The following is a 21403-nucleotide window of genomic DNA, read 5'->3' as shown; positions in this document are numbered from 1 at the left end:
ACCTACATTTATTTGTTCATTGTATTTTTTGGTGCAATTAATTGTATGCCTATTTATTTATTGAGCATTTATTTATTTATGTATTTATTCATAAATATGGTAGACCTGGTCCTCCATACAAGTGCAGTCACAAAAACAATCAAGCAACAAGGAATGGACATCAGACCAGTGGAAATCTGTACTTTGGTCTGATGTCCAAGTTTGAGATCTTTGGTTTCTACCGCCGTGTCTTTGTGCGATTTTGTACATGCCTGGTTCCCACTGTGAAGCATGGAGGAGGAGGTGTGATGGTGTGGGGGTGCTTTGCTGGTGACACTGTTGTGAATTTATTCAAAACTGAATGCATACTGAACCAGCATGGCTACCACAGCATCCTGCAGCGACATGCCATCCTATCCGGTCTGCCTTTAGTTGGACCATCATTTATTTCTTAACAAGACAATGACCCCAAACACCTCCAGGCTGTGTAAGGGCTATTTGACCAAGAACGAGAGTGATGGGGTGCTGCACCTCCACAGTCACCGGAATTGATCCCAGTCGAGATGGTTTGGTGTGAGCTTGACCGCAGAGTGAAGGCAAAAGGGCCAACAAGTGCTGAGCATTCTGGGAACTCCTTCAAGACTGTTGGGAAACCATTTCAGGTGACTACCTCTTGAAGCTCATCAAGAGAATGCCAAGAGTGTGCAAAGCAGCAATCAGAGCAAAGGGTGTCTACTTTGAAGAAACTAGAATATAAGACATGTTTTCAGTTATTTCACACTTTTATGTTAAGTACATACTTCCTCATCTGTTCATTCATAGTTTTGATGCCTTCAGTGATAATCTACAATGTAAAAAGTCATGAAAACAAAGAAAACTCATTTATTGAGAAGGTGTGTCCACACTTTTGTCCGTGTGTGTGTGTGTGTGTGTGTGTGTGTGTGTGTGTGTGTGTGTGTGTGTGTGTGTGTGTGTGTGTGTGTGTGTGTGTGTGTGTGTGTGTGTGTGTGTTTTTATATATATACATTTATATAAATAATATCCCCCGGATTTGACTCTGACATTTTTTACACAGCTTTAAATGTTTATTTATTTAGAGAAGATTCTGAATGAAAATACACTCCGACCCTAACAACTCCCTGTGGGAGTGGCCACTGAAGTAGGAGCCTCAGGCACAATCAGCAGTATTTGGCCAGTCACCGTCATGATTTCCCGGGCCATCTGATATATTCTCACCAACAGTCATAACTCACACACCTCAGTTCACCTGCCAAGGGCACATTTAGCCTCAGGTTGACACAGATCAGCCCCCTACCACCATAAGGTACCACTTTAAAGCATAACGCCTTCTGCTGCACAGGTATTGAAGTTGTTAAAGTTGAACCTTCACCACACAGACATTGTGCTCAGTTATATTTACTTATAAACATAACTGTTTATAAATATCTAGCTTTAATAATTTTGCCCGATAAGAACTAATGCTGCTCAGTATTTGTTTCACCATCCTTTAATTTGATTCCAATTGCGTGGGTTTAGACAAAGATCCCCCCTGTCAGATAGCAGGGGTGGGGGAAAAAATCAATACAGCATAGTATTGCGATATTTTCAGTGGCAATACGGTATTGATACACCGGTGCCAAGTATCAATCTTTTAATATATATGTGTTGTTCAGTTTGTCTGCCTGACAATCCCATTTTGCGGCAATAAAATTGAATTGATATGAACTAACAGAGGAATGTATCTTTTTAGATAAAACAGATGTTGACAAAGTTTCCTTTTGGGGACATTTGAAATTGGGAAAAATGTGAAGTTGGAAAAAAGGTTATAAATTGCAATAAATCACAGAATATTGCAATTTGTTTAAAATCGCAATAATATTGTATTGCGGCATAAGTATTGTGATGATATTGTATCGAGAGGCGTCTGGTGATTCCCACCCTACTAGATAGCATTGAAACGTTTCATTTTCGTGAATTTGGATAACCTTTTCTGAAATGTCAAATCTTTAAAACCTAAAGGGCCACTTTGAGGTGCTTACTGAAAAATGGAAATATTGCCAAATGTTTTTGTTTAAATATTAGTTTATTTTATTGCCTTAGAATTGTAAACAGATGTTTAAAGTATATGCATTGGCTTTGGTATTGGCACAGCAAAAATAAAGTTAATCTTCTGGTTTCAGCTTATGAACAAATAAACATAGAATGTTAGGAAACAATCTCACCAGAAGGTCAAGTTATATGCCATTGCCTACATTTTAAATGGTTGTCTGCCAATAGGCCTAAAACATGTAGCTTATTTACTGTGACAGAGACTGGGACTCCAGGTTGATAAAATGGGATTTTGTGAGAAGTCTGTGTATATTCCCATCTAATTAGATTCAATTTGGTTTTGATGATGCAAAAATAATAACTAACTCCAGTAAAATCATTTCAAATTTAGTGAGGACTAGATTAGGACTGTATTTAGAGCTGATTCTGGTTTCCAACTTGGCCCCAGGTGTGTCTGTTAACACACGGAGGGAGACAACTTCTCTCTGTTGATGCTTTATTACAATCAAGCATCAGAATAAACATGGACGTGGGTAGCTCTGCTATGGTGTGGTAATAAAAGAAAGAAATAACATCGTAAAGGCTACCATACACACTGCATAGGAATAACTTATGCTAGTAAATAATAACAATAATCCCACTATTAATTACATTATCTTAATGAGCAAGGACGTTCAACAATCACCATTATATCGAATCAACAGCCAGGTGTAACCTAGGTAACATATGTAACCTAGCTGACAGGTGTAACCTAGCTAACAGGTGTAACTTAGCTAACAGGTCAAGCACACAAACAAACAAACTTTTAAATTTGCAAGAACCACTACAACAGGCTTAAATGAACTGACATCCTTTTTTTTTTTCTTCTCTCTCTCATTTTTGTCTCCGTGTGTGCCCGCTCGCTCGCCGTGTGAGGCGCGTTCGTGTCCGCGCTATTCCCCGACACGCACTCACAATCACACCTAATAGACGACCTTTTGTACAAAACTAAAGTAACGAACCAATTTTGTAAAATGTAAGGAGTAGAAAGTACCGATATTCGTGTTAAAATGTGAGGAGTAAAAGTAAAAAAGCCGCCCAAAAAATAATTTGTAAAGTAAAAATATCTGAAAATCTACTTGAGTATAGTAACAAAGTATTTGTACTTAGTTACTTCCCATCTCTGATTATATGCGACTGAAAGCTGCTGTTTCCAAGGTCGAGAATGATGTACTTTATTTTTTCTTACTACTTTGGAAGACTAATTCAGTTAAGATATTCATTCGCATGGCAGACTTTTTTTATTATAATATATTATTCATGTTTAATTGTCCCATTGCCATGATGGACACGAGAAGCTGGGAGCAAAATGCCAGTCTCAGTGTGATAAACCCCCACATGATGTTTTTTTTAGCGTCTATTAATTGCCTTGCAACTCCAAAGGAGAAGAAGGTCAGTGAGGATAGAATAAGTCATTGTATTGCATTGTGGTAAGGGTACATGTTGCATTACATATCATTGATTATTATTGTATTGCACTGCATAAAATGCACATAGAAAGGGATTAATTGACGTGTATCATTCCACCAGCTCCATAAAAATATATCTGGATGAATCTCTGGTTCTGGTGCATTCAGACGTAAATCAAAATGGTGTCACGCACGCTAGTAGACAAATACACCATGCAAGCTGGTTACACAACCATCATTTATCCAAACAAATCTAGCGTCAACATCTATTTAGTATTTTTGTTGTCCAAGTCGATGGAAGTGTATTTCTCTGCTGTAAACATACTGAAAAATGCAACAAATAGGATGCTTTGTCATGGAAACAGGGTTTAGAGTGACTTTCTCAGAGATGCTGCAGAGAAGAGTTTGACTCCCCCGTGTCTTTAAGACAGGCTGATGCTCACTGAACCAGACCTTGTTCAGCGTTAGAGGATTTGCATTGGCCGTCCGGAATCTGCTCGGGTTTATTGGGTGTACAGCAACCCGAGATTGCTCAATAACCATTTGCAATAGACGGAATGCTACAAGACACGAGGGGGAGTGAAAATGTTTCTGCAACAGAGTGGGGATGAAAACACATGAGCGGGTGGCAGGGTGAGAATTAGGCTGAATCTGGCATTGATCCTCTGAGGTACTGTATAGTACACACAGCATCTTGCCGAGTAAGGATAGTGGAGAGGCACGATCACCGGAAAGCTGTTTATCTTTGATTTCCCTCGATCAGTAATCAGAGCCCTGGTATTGTCAATTATTTGTAATTTTTCCCTGTTTGACAGCACATAAGCCCATAAGATCCAACACAATATTGAGCCTCATAAAGAAAGGCAAATCCAGACTTTATGGGATTACTGACTCCCTCATAAACTAGGAACTCAACACCCTCCTCAGCGAATATTCCATTTATAGGATTTATTTTGTAGATCCCAAAACAGAGAGTTCACCTCTTTGCTGAACCTAAGCAGATCAAATGGTAGAGCTCCGATGTCAACAGTGCGCTAAGCTTTTCAATATGCATCACCTCAGCTGACACTGTGAGAGGTAAATCTCCAGGCCATCAATACTGTGAGAGAGGGAAATGAACATGATCCAAAACGCATCAGATGATAGATCTCTGCGTAGGGGGTTAAAGGGGATATGACTGCTCACTGCATAAGATACAGAATTGATGCAAGTACTTCATTGCCTATGTTAATGTTAGCAATCGGATTAAAGATACAGATCATGATGGTGTTATTTCTGCAGTTGGCAGGGGTACAGAGAAAGATTATGGGGTAACTCAACTCATTTGAAAAAACAGGGAATTGTATTACAAGTTGTTGTGTTGTCAGAAATCTTGATCTTAAGTAAATCTATATATATGTGTGTGTGTGTGTGTGTGTGTGTGTGTGTGTGTGTGTGTGTGTGTGTGTGTGTGTGTGTGTGTGTGTGTGTGTGTGTGTGTGTGTGTGTGTGTGTGTGTGTGTGTGTGTGTGTGTGTGTGTGTGTGTGTGTGTGAGAAAGAAGCCCCGTGTTGCCATGGAGAATCCATGAAAACTAGTTAGCAAGCTTGCAGAGATGTCAAAATATTCATCTAAAAGTAGTGTCCTATTGGTTTAAATAGCTAAGAAAGGGATAAAGAGTGGAACTATTTTGTAAAAAGGAATAGATAAATGGCTGACACAATTATTTTAAACTGAATGGTGAAGTAGTTGGCTAAAACTAAGGAATACATGGTTGAAATAATCTGCTAAAGCAATTAATAGACAACAGTTTACATAAGTATTTAAAACTAATGAATAAACAGCTTAATAGCTAATGGACAAATGTTTGAAGGGTCCAACTCCTGCTACTCCACCTAACCGACGTGAACGTTGACTTTTTAATTGTACGAAACAGTATCCAGTTCCAAGCAATACAGAATATGTAGTGTTACTTAACACAATTCCCATTAAGTTGAAATGATCACATAAACCATAGAAGCTAAAGCGTGGTGTTGATAAAGGAGTACTTGGAGCTCATCTGGTAGTGATGTGGGGGTTCGTCAGACAAAAAAGGTTAGAAACCACTTTATTAAACTATATGCATCATGTTTTCATGTTCTTTTTTGTTTCAATAGCAAATCCAATATTCATTATATAATTATTTGCACATTCTGTGGCAGTAAGAGTAAAAACACTTTACTTCAAGGAAAAGAGATTGACATATGATCATTTGTTTCATTAGATTAAGCCCACTCATTACACAAAACCTAGAGTTTGTGAAATGAGCAAAATGCAAATTAGATAGAAACTTTTATAAACAGCAACACAGCAAAAAAAAGACAACTACAAAAGAGACATTCAGTTTAATTCAAGTTGAAAAAAACAAATTTAGCAATTTAAGATTCCATTCTTCTTGTTTGGCAAAAATCCAAACACACTGTACTAGCACTGATTTTTATTGAAGCATCAACTTCAAAACCATCATGCCAAGAGAAAAAAACTCTTTTATAACTCTCTTGCTTTGTTTCCTTGCATTTGAAAATGGAACCCCGTAAAACAGACTCACACAGTTTCTTCTCTCTCTACAAATTCATCTTTTCATCTGAAATCCATATGAGATGTCTCATAGCAGCATCAAGACTGGCAGACTGATTTATGTTTTAATGCTTCTTCATCTTAGCACATGCGGTTTATATTCTATAGTGTATTCATTTATAAATAAGAGACATTTCACGCAACACATGGCAATGTTAATGTGTAAGGTTGTAGAGCCACATCTAAGAACTGTTTACTTTTCCCAGAGGGGGAGGTAATTACCAGAGCTGGGAGTGATGTGGGCTTTCTTCTCTTCTGCATTCATATTTAATGTGCCCCCATGTATGGTTTCACCACACAAGAAAATATGTACAGTGTGTTGGAATGACACACATTAGGCTTATGGCTTTGTGCCTCTGAGTGACGTGTGAGCTGTTCTAAAGCGGGAAATTTTCTAAGTGTTGGATTAAGTTCTAGCTCATAATGATAACATTAAGTGAGTTAGTGGGATTGTGTGCTTACTTGTTTGTCTAGATGCCTTTTAACACCAGAGCCCATCATTCAACATTAACAGGGCTTTTTTTTATATCGCCAATAATATGGTATGTAACTATATGTCCCTACTAAATGTTCTCTTTGCCTGTTATAATTGTTTTTACTGTCATACAACAGTGTGTTTCTATATAGGCCACAGTGCAGCCTGTTTGTTATTAGATGACAGAGCACCAGAGGGTATTACAAGTACAATCTCAAATGTCAGAACAACATCCTTGCCACGAGTTCCTCTCTGTCTCTCTTTCCAAGTCAATAACATTCTCACTGCATTGAAGAAAAATCAATGTGTGGGAGGCATGATAGTATTGTGAATTCTAGACACACCAATCTCCACTGCAGAAATGTCTCCTGATGATTCAGGGTGGGTGCTCTGTGTAAAGAATTGCACATCATCCAGCAGTCGGTAACTGAAGGATGCAAAAGAAATAAGCCAAGGTGAGATAAATAAAAAAAAATTCTCAACATCATCATGGGAGAAAGAGACGCTCCTCATTTCCCTCCCTGCTTGAGACGCACACACGTCAAACATGAAATAGACAGGAGATGACATATTAACTATTATCTGTGCTTGCTTTACAGTCATGTCAATATGAGGTTAATGTAAGAGTTACAACTGCTGCAGTGTGAGGGAGAGAGTTGGCGCAGAGAGGGAAGGGAGAAGCAAAAGAGGGAAGAGGGGAAAGACAAACTGACAGACGGACTCAGACACAAAAAGCAAAAATAAAATATTTTGAGAAAGTCTGAGAGAAGACTGTTGCACTTTAATTTGATTCTAATGCACTCCCATCTACAGCCTGATCAATTATTTACGCAACATTTTCCTTTTATACTTAAGCCGTGCTATTTAGCGAGATTAAAAAAAATCAAAACATTAAATGCCTTTGGTTTTTCAAGCTCTTGAAATTGACTTCATGATGTATTCAGGCTTATCAGACGTGCTCTGCCCACACTGGTTGTACTCACTATCAGGTCACAATTCACAGTCAATGGCTTTTCCCAGTACTGTGTAGCTGCACGTTCTCATGGGAAAACTCCTCCACACTTAATTTAGTCTCCCAGCGGTGTGAATCTTTGTTGTTTTAGATGGGCTGAGCTGATCGTTGTTATAAAGGGCTGCTCTGGAACAAAACTCGTTAACAGAACGTGATTTTGTTGTGTAGGAGGACATATGGTGTGTGTTGTAAATGGCGAGCTTTGCAGTAGACAGTAACAGGATGGTCTGAGCTCTAATGCAGTCATTATAAAAGAGAGTGAAAGCAAAGATTTTGTATTTCATTGGGAACATGTGCGTCAATTAGGACCTGGGTAACAACTGGAATTGTTTGGACAGTCACGGCAGTCAGACAGCAGCAATATTGTTTTGAGGAACAACTTTCATTTTAAAAGAAATACCACAAAACAAGTTTGACGCCAGTGGGCATCTTTGCCTTCCTCGCTACATTTTGAGTTTGCCTCCTCATTTGTGCCATGGCTCAGCAGTTGTTGAAGGCACTTCTGAAAAGACATCTCAGGAGCTGTTTTTGCCAAGTGAAAAAGTAGGATTGAATTACTATGATACTGAACTCCAGACAGGATGAACTCTATGGGGAAAATGGGCACAAAAAGAGAATAAATCAAAATGCCACAATAACTGTTGAATGTTTGGTCTATACCCAGAGAAGTGTAGTGTAGTGGCTACTGCAGGTCAGAGTGATACCTCTTCAGGGACCCATAAAGAGATTTGTCAAGTCCCTGTGTCTCGATGTCAAGTAGGCGTTTAAACGGATCGAGCTTTCTCCCTGACCTGGCATGCTCGTCTTGTCAACCCGACTCAATAAAGCCACAAACATCGAGTCAAGTGAATTTGACTGATTTTTGTGCTTAATGTTTTTTAGTTGAAACTATTTAGCTGTAGTGTTTCTGAACTCAGTCAGGGGAAAGAGTCATCCATGAAGATTCATTGACCCTTCACTCATCTCCACAGGCTTACTTTGTATGTAGATTTATGATTATCCTAATCAGGATTAGTGTGATGTAGAGATTAATTAAAGAATAATTATGTTTTTTGTGATATTCCGATATTTCTGTGGTCTGGGATTTTTCAGGGTACAGGAGCTTGTTTTTATCAAACATCTTTGAAATACTCCAATGTATTCTTCATATGTCTTGTAAATTTGTCTTTGACTAAAATATGGTCCCGGTTTAGTTAAACATAAGAGATAATTATAAAGCTTCCTACAGACACATTTGGAGAGAAACAGAACTCATGACAAGGAATGTTAACTTATGTGATTCTTTGCTGTTCAATTGAAAACACTATCTTGGAAATCAGGAAAAACCCTAGCAGTTATCTCAAAGTGATAAAAAGAAGATGAAATGCCTGCCTTGATGAGGCAAGTTGGCCAGTCAATATTTCACAAATGTACATTGGTGAATTCTCAATAGTCATTGTATGAGCCAGGAGATAACAGTTCATACAGCTTGATTGCATTGTTGACATAACGTTTTGTTGACATAACGTTTTGGAGAAGAAAACCTTTTTACACTTTCAGAACCTTCAATTCCTGTAAGTACAACCAAAGTTCTTTTGAGTTTTTTTGTTTACTAAGCCTTCTTTACCTCACCACCTCTTTCTCTGCTCAACTCCGAACCAGCAGACCATAATATAATGGACCACACACATCCAATTTTCATGTAGGTGTGCCCTGCCCACAGATGTCAGTGCAACAATGCTAGGATGTCGTGCAGTAAGTTGGACAATTCTGCTTAAAGTTAGGAGCATTTAGTTAATTAAGTAGTTACAATTCTGAGATGACTTCTTCAAATTCCAGATTTAGTCCACCAAGGGCCCAAAACCAGAAACTATTTAGTTTACTATTGCATATGACAAAGACACCCTTAAATCACTTTGGAGACATTGGATGTTTGGCATTTTTGCTTGGGAAATAACTGTAACAAATAATAAATCCTCAAAATAGCCAAAATCGAATAATTGATTAGTCATTTCTGCTGTTAGGTAGATAGGTATCTACCTCAAATGTCCAGTGCTGGGCAATCAATAATTATAATGAATTTACTGCTCTACAGCCTTTTTAATTAACAGTGAAATATTCAGATGTTGGTGATTAACAATCACCTACACAACTAAAAGTTGGACCAAAAATAAAGCCTTTTCTCACTTCAACCAGTTTATAAAGTCTACTTCTAATAGTCTTTCTTTTTAACCAGTTGCTCAGGCAGACTAGCTTATTGACATTTTCACATGACAAAGCTGACCTTCTGCACAATGTGGCCTGCCAAAGAAAACAGCCTCTCACATGGCACTGTTGAGGCAGGTGTAGCCAAGTACCTTAATGCATTATGGGCCAGCTTACTGTTGGCACCTGTGTGTGCCGACCACCACTGTAGTGGACATGCCTCTATGCTGGTACAGGGCTCAGGCTAGTGTTTTGTCTGTGGACAGCAGAGGTGGGACCATGTCACAGTCTTGTAAGTCACAACTAAGTCCCAAATCAAGAATGACAAGTCCCAATTTAAGTCCCAACTCAAGACTAACTAGTCTATATCCACAGCGTTCGACTTCCGGGATTACTCTGGTGTTGCAGGCAATTCCAATGGATGCATGTCTTTTCAACTGGATGTCTGTTAGCTTCCACTTTCTTTGTGTTGGCATTCTAAACTTTATGAGGACTATCTTTAACTGCTCCTCACATCTCTGCATGGTAGATACAGACAGCTAGCTAGACTATCTGTCCTATCTGAGTTTTCTGTTGCACGACTAAAACATCTTTTGAACGAAAGAAGTTCCTTCTCGAGGCTATTTTGCAGCGGCACGGTGACCCCTTGCTGAGCTTAGCACCACCTAAGACGATTGCTTCTCAGAGGTTAATGAACATGCTTTAGTATGCCTCAAAATATAGGTATAAAATAAAATAAAAACCCAGAAACAAAATAATAGATCTTTTCAAATAAATTTGAAATAATGTTCTAAATATAACCTACTCTGTGTCAGCTTCAAAATCAAGCTTCAACTAAATATCTCTTAAAACCTTTTTGATGTAATAAGATAAGGTTTTTTGATGTCCATGTGAGCTTTGAGATCTCCAGCACCTTTTAATTAGACACTTGAACACGTGTGCTAGCTTTGCACAGTGTACTCCGTCTCCCACTTGTCCCAACCGGGCCGGTACGTGGAAAGTTTATTCCTGCAGTTCCTGCAACTGTGACTAACGCTTCAGCATTTTGTGTGCAATGCTGCTCCCTGTCTGTTCTGCTCCCTGTATGTGCTCCCTGTCTGTTCTGCTCCCTGTATGTGCTCCCTGTCTGTTCTGCTCCCTGTATGTGCTCCCTGTCTGCTCTGCTCCCTGCATGTGCTCCCTGTCTGTTCTGCTCCCTGTATGTGCTCCCTGTCTGTTCTGCTCCCTGTATGTGCTCCCTGTCTACTCTGCTCCCTGCATGTGCTCCCTGTCTGCTCTGCTCCCTGTCTGCTCTGCTCCCTGTCTGCTCTGCTCCCTGCATGTGCTCCCTGTCTGTTCTGCTCCCTGCATGTGCTCCCTGTCTGACTTAATGCCGAAAACCCAGATACAGCTCTCGCTTTGGTCATACAGAGATCGGATGGCCCTGAGAAGGGACCCCCTCACCCTATACTCCCACAGCACCTCCCACAGTATCTCCCGGGGGACCCGGTCATACGCCTTCTCCAGATCCACAAAACACATGTAGGCATACACCCAGGCTCCTTCCAGGATCCTCGCAAGAATGAAGATCTGATCCGTTGTTCCACAACCAGGACAGAATCTGCATTGTTTCTCTTCAACCCGAGGTTCGACAATCGGCCAAACCCTCCTTTCCAGCACCTGGGAGTAGACTTTAGCAGGGAGGCTGAGAAGTGTGATCTTCACCCAAATGTCCAAAACATACGGTCTCAGATCAGATGAAACAATTATATAATTGATCATTGACCTTCGGCCTTGGGTGCTCTGGTACCACGTACACTTATGCGCATCCCTATGTTTGAACATGGTATTTGTTATAGACAATCCATGACTAGCACAGAAGTCCAACAACAGACAGCCACTCTGGTTTAAATCAGGGAGGCCATTCCTCCCAATCAAGCCTCTCCATGTATCATCATTGCCCGAGTGTATGTTGAAGTCTCCCAGGAGAACTCTGTCCCCCACTGGAACCCTATAAAGGTCTCCATTCAAGGTCTCCAAGAAGGCTGAGTAGTCTGAAATCTTGTCTGGTGCATATGCACAAACATCTAACAACACAGTTCGAGGTCCCCGCCCCCCAACACTAACCACCACCACCACCACCCGCAGGTGTAGGGAGGCAACCCTCTCGTTCACTGGAAAACTCCAACGTAGCGGAGCTCAGCCTGGGACTTGTGAGTATCCCTACACCCACCTGGCCCCTCATACTTTATACACATAATACAATCTGCTCACATTTCCTGAAATTGAACAAGAGAGACTAACATCTGAGTTAATACTAAAATACAGTATGTATTTGAAGAAGACAGCAGAATACATGCTGGTTGGAAATCAAATACAAAAGTAATCAACCTGCTGACAAATCCACAGTAATAGTATGAATCATTCCAAATGGAACCATCTTAATTCAGATAATACCACGAATCAAGTTAATCTCATGGCTAGACTGGAGGAACAAGGAACTTTTTATAACCCTGGGGGAAAACAAAGAAGGCCATCAAGATCTATCCAACGTAAATAAACATCTGTGAGCAAATACACAAAACGGATTCCTATTAAAGGTCAAGTACTTTAATCTGAAACATGACCATGCTCTAATCCAACATCTCAAGCTTTGCCAACACATCAACAGCCATGTTCCAAACAAATAGAAATGTCAGAGCTGGACACAAAGCGGTCTTCACAGGAGGCTATATTCATCACTGCAACATGCAAGAGAAATTGTTTCCACGGCAGCCATCAGGGATAAAATCACAGAAGATGGTTACAGTAAAAGAGTAAGCAGCGAGAGCTACAGATTGAGAGTGAGGCTGAGATAGAAACAGAGGGAGAGAGGGGGGGCAGACAGTATGTGCGTTTAATCTTGGAATTATTAAACTCGAGGGTGTGCTGCTGGATTTTTATGTTAATAATGTGCACCAGCACATGGCAGGCAAACGAGTTGTGGAATGCTCCCTTCATTAAATGAGGTCATTTACTATACCAGTAGGCCTAAACACAACCTGAGATGAGACCAATCCTATCTGCAGCATGCTGGTATGATGCCCCCTTCCCACAGCAAACGTCATAATTTATGTTGCACTGAGTGCCATTTATTTGTCTTTCTGTACTTACAGAGGGACAAATAAATGCATTGCATTATATGATAACATATACTATAAGTATAGTATGTTACTAGCACATCACTAGGGATGTACTGTATGCTTGACTCCTTATTTTATCAGTAGTAGTGACTTTGTGCTTCTCAGTAAAAACATATTTGCTGAGCATATTTTCCTCATCGTGTTCCTCTAACTGTCCATAAGGACAGATGCCCACAGCCACAGAGTACGTCCTGGTTCACTGAGTCTTTCACTTCATCATAATCTTTGTCTCATCAAATCACATCATAGTTATTTCCCTCATGATGTAGCAATTTGTCCTTCTAGTTTCAGTTGACTGCATTGTAAATGCCCTAAATCCACCTTATGTTTACTTTTTGTTTTGCAACGTGATCAATTTACAACATGAAAAGGCTAATGGTTTTCATGAAATGCTGCTGTGGATTACATGTTTAACCTGATTATCACTAGTATTTTAATTACAAAGCATTTATTAATTGCCCCTCATGTATGACAAAACTTAGGGTGCATTAAACAATTGGGAATGTTATACTGTTTATTGGTTATCTACTGTATGCCACTGCCTTTGATCCTGAATAAGCAGCAGAAACTAAAGAATAATACCACACCTAAACTGTGAGCTAGCAGGAGTCGTTAAGCGTCTTATGCATGAAGCAGTGTGTTGTTTAGTTTACTTTGATCTCTAGCAGTGTCACAGACTCGCTCACACACATCACAAAAATAATACAGAATAACAAACTGCAAAAGACGCCGTGATCCCTAACACTTTGAAGTAGGTGTATAAAACAATAGAATCCCACATCAGTGCAGTCTTCTGGGGTCTTAAAAGACTGTTTACTCTTTTAAGTATCTTTCAGAAATTGTACTATTTATCTCAAAGCTTAACAGTGTAAAACTTTATGAAAGGAATACTAACGACATTATCTTAGTGAAAACAGTTATTCCCTAAAATGCTGTGCTTCACTCAGTCACTCTTCAAGCCTATTTTGTGAATCATTTCATAAAAATGCCCACTTACAAACCAGAGGACATGGAAATTGTTTTTGTCAAAGGCAGCAGTCCGAAATAGTGTAACACGGGGTCTTATTATTATGCTTATTTTCTTAAACGCACAATATGTAATTTTCTGACGCTAGGTCATCTCTCAAGCGATACCATGGATTTAAGAAGAAGAACTTCAGGTAATCTCGTATTGCTGGCGCTGCGGATGCCGGTCTCGCTAGTCAACACAGCATTCCGGGGTGGGAGAAAAACGTGCTCTGGTTTATTGGCATTTCTTTAAACCAACCACTAACATTTTGGACGGTGCTAGATGCCAGACAGAGCAACGGTGCCTCTGCAAAATAGCCTAGAGTTTAGTATCTCAATACAAAGAAAGCAGAAGGCCAGACATCCGGCTGAAATGAGGGACATTTGGCGGAATTTCCGGTGGCATCTAAACAATCCCGGAAATGAAACGTTGTCGATAACTACTAACTAAAAAATAGAACACTTGTATAGTCATATTACATATATACTGTATCTTTAAAGAGTATTCCTGGGCAGAAATCTGCAAATTAGACTTTTCTAAATGCAGATGTACACATCTACATTTAATACTTTATACTGCTAGTTTCAGAAGAATTGGTGTCCTCTTGAACACCGTCAGAGGCAGTGAAGGGTGCGTCTCTGTCACCAGAAATCATTGGGATGTGGGTGCAGCCTTTGCACTTGCCGATCCTTGCGTCATTATGTGTCACCTTATGTCAGCAGAGATTTGAGGTTTGTTTGCTCAGTGTACACTTTCAGCAGTGGCTGAAAATATCTTGGAATAAACTCTTGCAGAGATCGTAAAAATGCCATTAGACTTGTTATTGTTGGTTGCATGGTTTTCAGAAAAAACTGGCTATACATCATGAAATGTTGCACATTGCTCAGTGATTTCATAGAAATACACTTTGGATGAATCAATTGGCCTAAGGTGTCATGGCGCGCGCACACACACACACACACACACACACACACACACACACACACACACACACACACACACACACACACACACACACACACGCACATTTTCTTGAACTTTTTACCTCAGTTTTAAGAATTTTTCTAAATGTACCTTTTGTCAGACCGGGAGGTGGCGCAGCCAAGGAGAGTGACTCCCTTACTGATGCATGTTTTGTGACAGTTTCAAGGCAACCCAATGGGCTGTAGACAGACACACAGAAGTGAATTGGACTGACTAATAGACAAAAGTCTTTTGTATTTTGAAGCAAAATATATTGTGTATATATATATACATGTGAAACAGTTTTGGAAACAAAAAAGAAGAAACTCAAAAGGGAGAGAGCACAGACCTCCGCCGGGGCATGCCCTATCTCACAATGTTAAACGTACAGTACATTATGTCATTTCCTGTCGCTTTGAGCATCTCATAGGACTAGGACGGTTACCGCATTACTGCAGTCACGTGACGCCTACCTCAAGTCTGAGCTCATCACCGCCATCACCGCAATGTCTAATGACATGGATTCATTGATTCTAATGACATGGCTTGTATCTGACCTTTGTGTCTTACATGGATTCAAGGTTTTCTAAACAAAACTTATCATAAAGAAATGGAGTAAATCCGGCCTTTTCGTAAGTTGGGGAGCACATTGTTCTATGTCACATTAACATTTTATCTGTGTTGACTATTAGGGCTAAATGCCTATGTAATGTCTTCTGCTCTCAGCTGAGGTAGACACAATAACGTTATAGCTGCAGTGTTTACTATTGGCCACCAGCCTAGCAGCTAGCAGAGTTTCCTTCCGTTTATAGCTTTATCCCGATAAAACGGCATGGTTGAATTTCAGCCTGCTTGCACGTTTCTTTGCCTAAAAAAGAGCGGCTTATATTGGTAGAAAGAGCAACAAGTTAGTGAACTGCCGAGTCGCCTTCTCTGCTCTCTGCCTGCTTCGCTGCTACACGGGTTGCACTAGGGCTGCAACGTACGTTGTTGGCTAAGGTTTAAGCAAATGTTTTTTCAGGGGTAACGCCATTCACTTTACCGGCAGAAGGCCTATTGAAAATAGATAAAACCACCGTGTCTTGAGAAGCTCTAGCTTGTTGTTTTATGGTTCACTTTTAACTCATTGTACATCAACTTTGCTAACTCTTTATCCTCTCTTTTTTCTGCACAGCGACACTTATACCGTTCGCTCTCCTTGCGTGACCACAGGGGCACTGATGTCAATCACTTAAGGCACCCTGCCCATTCACGTGTATTGGGATGGATTATGCAACGCTACAAGGTAATCATGTCTTTAAAACATGTGTATCTTTAGTCTAGCTCTATGTAGCTCTATTATGTGTTGGAAACAAAGATGGTGGTGGACAGATCGGAAGTGACGTCTTTGGTACGAATAAATTCTAAAGCAACATGCCTGTTATTCCAGTTTGCTATATTATTGTGCATTTGACACTGAAAAAGAAACACCTTTTCTATTTAAATCCCACATTAACATAGATTTTGAAGAAAAGCTTTAAGTGTCTTTTACCAATGACGTTTGATGTATTCTATTCTTACTGAACTGCTGCTCAGAGGTATTTTTGTCTCTTTCTGCCCTTTCAGTTGTCAGTCTTTATGAACCATTGTTCATTACATTACTTTTTTTTGCAAACCCTTTTATAGAAACTATATTTCTAAAGAGGACTTTCTCACCGAAAAGCATGAAAAATAATTAAAACATATACAGTAGAGTAGTCCTCTCAGCCATCTGACTGTATCCAATCAAGCTTTTTGTGGCAGAAGATGCCAAGCTTATAAAAGGCAGTGTAGATACTGTATAAATGATCTGGACCATACCTGTTTATTTGAAATAATGACATATGGAAATGGTCTGAGAGATCTTTCGAAAATCAGATGTTTTTTTTTTTTAGAATTTTTAGAAATGCTGCAATTTCAGCCATTCTGGTCTGCATAGATGATAGTAAAAAAAAGAAGTATGTTAAAGAGTAAATGAATACAAAATTAATAGACAGTGTTACACCTCTTGCCTGCATCAGTGATGTGTGTAGTTTAGTGTGATTAGAAGTTTCCTCTGTTGCACCTGTAACTACACCCAACAGTAATACGGTGTACTCTCACACCTAGAAGTAGGGTACACTTCTGCATCACTGAGCCAAGTTGAAAAGTTAAACAAAACAAAATTTGTGATTATCTTTAGTTTACTCTTTGATTTTAAAGTTGGGAGGATCTATTTATACTGTGACTTTCTTTGCTCGGTTTCCAAAAGCTAGCAGTATTAAGATTCTTTGTTTTCTACAAGTTTGCTCAATCATGCATATTCATCCAAGTACAGTAACACACAATTTCTCTCAAAATAAAACAGTACGTGGATGAGTGAACGGTATGGTGGTCCACTGTGGTTGAAAATCATGGTTTATAGATGCATCACTTTAAAAGCATGTGACAAGCAAAACGTCCTTCAACTAGGGACACATGGGGACAGCTAAGGAAATAACTATGAAGTATCATATTGTGCAGCATAAAATTCTGCCAAAAATCCCCTAATAGCACTTGTTTCTGAACAGAAATGGTATACAGTCAGCCAAACAGTAACTCATTAGTAAATCTGTGTGTCAATGGTTATTTACAAGTTCCCAGAGACAGTTTATCAAATAAGGTTTGTCTTAGCTGTTTTAGCACTTCACTATAAATTTCCAAACATCTGTGATACATTTTCTCTTTGCCGTGAATGAGTGCCATTTGTTTTTAGCTGTTATTTTTTTCTTCGCTCTGCCCTTATGATTTATTCTGGATTCTGGGTCTGTTTCTTACCTAAAGCAATAACAACTCAGAAAAGATAAAAGCTCTTCTTCAAAGTCAGTTCATTGGAGTTCAGGCTTGTTCATTTTTCTGTCTCTGGCACAGTCTCTCACTGTAGCAACGCTCCCATTCACAGAATGTGGTGAAACAACCTGAAAGATCATTCACATGATGTATACATAGTGATAGACATGGGGAACTGTCCATAAGATCGTCTCTCAATGCAAATCAAACCAGCTATTAAGCTAACTGAGATAAAACCATGCCAATCTCTATGTATGGTGAAGGGTATGGGATGATGTGGGGTTATTTTAATTCCAAAGACCAAGGGAACTTTATAAGGATGTATAGCATCCTGGATCCATGAAATAACTGGCCTTTAAAAATAATAATGTGCCTGCCTCTATGGGAATTGAACACAGGGTTGTGTATCCTCGGGACCCTGTATTTTAAGGAAGAACATTTGTATTTACACGAAGGATAGCACTAACATTAACTATTTAGTGTGAAAGGTAGTCTCAAGTTTAAAAATAAAATAAAGAAAGTCAGACACAAGGGGTAGCACTTTAAAGAAAAAGTGTGAATGTGTAGTGTCGAGATAGACATGAATGGCATCACTATATTGGCTTAATTAGTGTGAAGAAGCGCCAGAGACGAAAAGTAACGTCTCTAAAAATAGAGTCGTGAAAGGTAGTGACACTGATGTGATCACGAAGGATAGCACTAACATTGACTATTTAGTGTGAAAGGTAGTCTAAAGTTAAAAACTCCTATTTTGTTTTTAACTGTCTATTCATGTGTTTTGTTGTTTTTTGATGCTTACGATTTTTAACTGTTTGTACTTGTGTTTTATCTGTTTAACTGATTTTATGTAAAGCACTTTGAATTGCCCTGTTGCTGAAATGTGCTATACAAATAAAGAAAATTGGTGTCCTTAAAAGGTTGGATTTCCCCAATTTTTTTAATTACACATTAAGATCAACTTCCAAAAGATGTAATTTTTATTCATTTGTATATGTATGTATATATTATATACATACAGAAGATAAGACGATGTACAAGAGGCATCATTGTGGATTTACATTTGAACAAAAAGTGGCATGTCCAAAATTATTTATACCCGTCTTAATAATTAATAAAAAAAGCCATTATTGGCTATTACAGCCATCCAACGATTTCTATAACCAGCTTTTTGCATGACTCCTCTGGTATTTTTCGGCCATTCATCTTTAGCGATGAGCTCCAACTCTTCAGGTTGGAGGGTCTCCTTGCTTTCGATGCAGACTGCCTGATGACGTTGTTGAGGATTTTGATGTATTGCTCCTTTTTCTTGGTGCCGTTTACTGTGATTAAGTTCCCTGGTCCACCGGCTGAAAAACAACCCTAAAACATTAGGTTCCCACCACCATGTTCGACCTTTTTTATGCCAAATAAAAGCTACATCATTGTGGCCAAACAATCAATTTTTGTTTCATCTGACTATAAAACAGAAGACCAGATGTCTTCTTCTTTGTCCAGATGAGCATTTGCAAAGGCCAAGCAGGCTTTTGTGTGCCTTATCTGGAGAAGTGGTGTCCTCCTTGGTCTGCGTCCGTTGAACCTAGCGGTGTGCACTCTCTGTTGGACTGTCTGCCACCAGCAGAACCCAGATTCATCCGGATGGCCTTGGTGGTGATCCGTGGATTCTTTTTTAGCTCTCTCACTATCCTCTTAGAGATTATTCCTAGTGTGGAACGTCTTGTATTTTTTAATAAAACTTTGCACTGTAGCCACTGGAACATTTAGATATGGTCTTATAGACCTTTCCTAACTTGTGAGCGGCCACAATGCGCAGCCGCAGGTCCTCTGTGAGCTCCTTTGTCTTGGCCACAACTGTCCACAAACCCACAGCAGAGAGCGTCTGTTTTTCACTTGTTGAGTTAATTAAAGCAGCTGTTCCAAATTAATCAGGGTAATTAGGATGCTTTGCAACAGCTTGGACTATTTCGAATGGTATAGATCTTTGGATTTTCCCATAGACTCACAGTTTGCAAAGGGTATGAATAATTTTGGACATGCCGCTTTTTGTTCAAATGTAAATAAAAGATGAGTAATACATTTTTTCCAAAATGATGCCTCTTGTACATCGTCTTATCTTCTGGGAGGCGCCTGTGTCATTTCTAATCAACACAAAGCTTTCTGGTTGAATAAGTAACTTCAAGTCAGAAGTTGCCAGGGGTATGAATAATTTCTGGCTTGACTGTGTATATAGACACTTCAAATTTATATAGGTGCTATTCATCTTCTTTGATTAATTTTTCAATTGTTGAACTCAGTTTAGTCTCGAAGGAAGCTTTTATTATATTTTATTATAGTTTTATTTCATTTATAGTCTTTATTCTTAGGGGCTTGCACAAACACCTGAAGTAGTCTTTGTTTTGAATAGTGAGAATAATCCCAATGTCATGTGATCTACATTATATTTAACCGGTTGTCTCCAAAGCTGCAACAATTATTCAATTACTCAAATATTAAGAAATATTTAACATTATATTCAATTCATTGTGTAGTCATTGTGAGTAGTCAACACTGTACCTGGTAGAGTACGGAAGAGTCATATAAAAGTAGTGCTATAAAGTTTGGTGCATTGGTGGAACCAGGGAAACAAACTAATAGGCAATAGAAAGCAAACCAAAAGGATATCACTCTATTAGGTAACTACAAAAATGAACCAAATGATTTGAATGTCAAGACTGTGATTTCTTGGTTTCATCAAACATTTCCTTTGTTTCAATATGGCAGGGAACTGCTTATGTAAGTGTTAATTGAAGAATGTGTGCACTGTCTCACCCCTATATCAAGCACAGGAGTTTGGAAGCAAATTGGGGTTGTTCCCTTAGTACCAGTGGGAACTAGTAGCCCCCTTTGCCAAGTGATTCAGTAAATGGAAAGAATAAAGCTCCGCCAAGTGCAGAGGATCAGAGAGAGTGCTCATTTTAAAGTGTGTACTATAATCAAGATTTGTATGTTTGCATTCTCACATCACAATCTGACAATTGGACACATTTTATTTGTACTTTATCTGATGTTGTTCATTACTCTCTATCCAATTTCCCAATTCAAATATTGGAAGTCGAACCACTGAGCAGCGCTGCCAGCTCAAACACCTAACGCAGATATCGCGGAAATCTTGAATGGTCGACTGTAAATAATAAATGTTAATTTTCAGTTGTGTCTATATCGTACACGAGAAAGCTTTTATGCAGTCAAGAAGTAACGTTGGAAAAATCAATGTACCGTAGCCCTGAGGTCACTCACTTTTTCTTGTACTCGTGTAATACACAAGCCTTTGAACAAATAGCAGACAGAAGCTGTGCTATTAAAGTCAAGTGAGGAGAAAAGAGCCAAAAAGCTGGAGGAATGGGCCTGTCAGTCCGACTTCACTTACATGGAAGGAATAGAGGACTGAAGTGTGTGTTGTGCATTTACTGTATTGCATCCACATAAAAAACGTCACAAAACATCCACAGGCAGTTTTAAAATCCTTCTTTGTGTCTTGTTCAACTCTCTCATACAACAAATGAAACATTTATACAAAACTTTCCATTTGGATTTACCACTTTCCATACAAATGCGCCCCCTTTTTCCCAACATAGAGGAGGTTAATACAATACATATACACTCACCGGCCACTTTATTAGGTACACCTGTCCAACTGCTCGTTAACACTTAATTTCTAAGCAGCCAA

Source organism: Etheostoma cragini, chromosome 10 (assembly GCF_013103735.1).
Source record: "Etheostoma cragini isolate CJK2018 chromosome 10, CSU_Ecrag_1.0, whole genome shotgun sequence".
Classification (NCBI taxonomy): Eukaryota; Metazoa; Chordata; class Actinopteri; order Perciformes; family Percidae; genus Etheostoma; species Etheostoma cragini.
The sequence above is the reverse complement of the archived record's forward strand: the minus strand, read 5'-3'. Positions refer to the sequence as shown.